The following is a 3,114-nucleotide window of genomic DNA, read 5'->3' as shown; positions in this document are numbered from 1 at the left end:
TTGCAAATCAAGGGGCTGTGGGTTGGCCATATTCTCCACAATAGTGCAGAGAAAAGCACAATAGACCAACCTGCATTCGTACTTTAATTCAATAAGCATTTGTGGATTGTCTCTACATGCTGGACATTCTGCAAGGTGCCTGGTCTACAATGGTGAACTCAACGAATCTGGTCCCTGTCCTTATGGAGTTTATGGACATTGAAAAAAAGATAGTTGATATTAGTTAACATTCGATTAAAAATTTTGATAAATACAATGAAGGAAAAGAACAAGGGGCTTTGAAAAAGAATAATGGGTGTTTTGAGAATTAGTGAAGGACTCTCTAAGGAAGTGACATTTCAGATGAGGTGAAGAGCAGGGTGTCAGAGCCTTACCAGTAGAGGGAACATCCCCTTAAGATATCTACACATACTAGGTGTTCAGTGAATGTATATTGAGCTGACAAATTATTATTCATTACAAAATAACTAGATGTAGAAGTCATATTAATTGGTTGTCATAAAAGTGTGACCATAAAACATTAATGTGAAACTGTATTTGTCAGGTCATGCAAGCTTGGGGCTGTATTGCAACAGCTACAAAAGAGTATTTATCTGGCTTCACCCTTGAGGTCTTTGAATGGACTCTGATTTCAGCAGTTACTTCCTAAATATAGCTAGAGGTCCCCAGCATGGGTCTCATGTGTACTCTGTATATTACTTAATTATTATATAGTGTGCATCATTTGCTTTTCTCCAACCATTTGTAGCTGTGAGGATGTTATTATTCTCATTTCTTGCCTCTGATACTTGATGAAGGCATCTCAGCTGCTGCTGCCTTTCACTAATGCCTGCCCTGCCCCAGAGGCTGCTGGAGCCTAGTGTTAAGAGCAATGATGTCTGTACTGACTTTGCTGCCTTGGGAAATTATGGCCCCAAATGCTGCTCATGACTTCTGTTCTCAATATTTAAACAGATATGAAACTCACAGAGCAGGAGTTCCTAACTTAGGCTCTGTGGATGGACTTCAGACATTTGGGAATTCTGATTTGTATGCACATTGTGGTCATGTGGGCAGTTGGTGGCTGTGGAGTAAGCGGGGAGAGTTGTAGCTTTTTAAAATTTTCAAAGGAAGCTCCTCAGTGGGGATCAATCCATCACTGTGCTTTGTGTAGAATCACCTTTCCTTCAATGTTTCTATACTGTCATTGAACCAGATCTCCTTATAATGTCTTAGGATGAGTTACTTTCTAGGAGGCTCCTTGTGTCTCATGTAAGGACACTATAAGTGAGCACCCACCAGTCCTCTAAACAGGACATACAGGCTTGAGTCCTAAGCTCAGGCTCAAAGCTGGCAACCCAGCTGAATATGTATAACAAAAGTAACAATAAAACACCTACTTGCATATCCTAACAATATTTTGTTTGAACAACTGTTATGCGTGTATGTATGTATGTATGTATGTATAGATATATATATATTTTAATGGAAAAGTGTCGATCTTCTAGTTCTTTAAAGTAGAAAGGGACATTATCTCATCTCTACTTTCACTTAGAGAAAATATTTTAAGAAATTTACCTTCATAATGTTTTTTTACTTTGTAACTTTCAATTGTATTTTTTCCGCTGCAATTATTTTTCTCTCAGATGAACTTGACTTTGTTGCATTTTTTCCTTTGATCCTTTTTTTTTCATTTTCCACTTTTCTGCTCATGTTCATTTAGACATCATTTGTCAAATTCATTTCATGTTCTTCCAGCAATGGGGTTATCTATTTTAAACCTCTTCACTGAATGATCAAATTTCTGCAACTGCACGTATGGGTTTTGCATCCTTGATTCTCAGTGCAAATGATCTGGATTACTGATCATTCTTTAGCTATAAACACGTTCAAATATGCTTTTGAAAAACTAAACTTTCTTAAAAACATTTTACACCTTTTCTTTTCCCTAGTCTTCATGATTTGTCACTGAAATAATGAAGAACTGTTGGTTTTTACTTCCAGTGGGATGGGTTTGAAAAAGCACCTTGGAAAGAATATGACTTCCCTCTGAAAGCTTGAAAGTAACTAGGTAACAAATGAATGAATCTTTTATTTTCTTTATGGCAAATTGAAAAGATGCTTCAAGCTGTGCTTATGTTAGATTTGGCATCACACTGAGTGAATTGCAGAGACTGCAGAAGGAATCCTGTTGTGAAATTAGATAAAAAACAGTGGAAAACTGAATTTCATTTAGGTGAGTGCTTTTACAATGTAAATGTTGTTTCTGCCTGTATATTTAAAAATATATAGTTTTCCCAGAAATGTCATAGAAGACCAGAGAACACTGCAACGTAGCAATGCAGACACGGAGACTGCCCTGAGGTGATTGAGACTTTTTGGGGGCAGCAAAATTACATTTTCCACTAGATTTTGCTATTCTACACAAAATTGGTAAACAAGAAGGCTTTTTATTTAATTTCAGAATCTTCAAAAATTGCAGGGAGTTTTTTCAGACCTAAGATACTTTTCTAAATGCAAAAAAAAAAAAAAAAAAGTAATGCTTGTTTTCCATCTTAACCCAACCTCATTCGCCTCTGGGGTGTGAGAAAGACATTAGGCAGTTCAGTCCTTAATGTTTTCAGACTCCTCGAACGCCGATATCTGTCCAAATAATGGCCACACCCTTCTGTGAACATCCTCCAGTAATCTCGTTTTCTTTGCCTGTTCTTCCTTCGTAGCCCCTAAAGTGTTCACAAGGTACTCTCCGCGAGGGATGCTCCAGGGCAGCAGTGTCCAGATGCAGGTCTGGTTATCCCGCAAGTCTCGGCCTCGGACCCTCCTAAGAGCCACCAGGCTGAAGGAAAGCCTGGAGATTGCGGGGCCGGTGAGTAGGGAGTGTATTTGTTGGGAGGGCTGTGGTGAACAAACCTCTAGGACACAGGCAAGCTGGCCTGGGGCCAGGTCCACCGAGGGGATGCACGGTGGACATGAGGCCCAGAGCATGCAGAGCTCATGTTGGAAGGCTGTGTGAGGGTGGTCACGGGCCCAGGCTGGGGCTGAATATTGACTGAGTGACTATACCTCTGGGCACGTGGCTAGGATGGGGCGCCACGAGATGGCCCCACACATGGCACCACTGACCAATCATGCAGC

Source organism: Pteropus alecto, unplaced genomic scaffold (genome assembly GCF_000325575.1).
Source record: "Pteropus alecto unplaced genomic scaffold, ASM32557v1 scaffold134, whole genome shotgun sequence".
Lineage (NCBI taxonomy): Eukaryota > Metazoa > Chordata > Mammalia > Chiroptera > Pteropodidae > Pteropus > Pteropus alecto.
The sequence above is the reverse complement of the archived record's forward strand: the minus strand, read 5'-3'. Positions refer to the sequence as shown.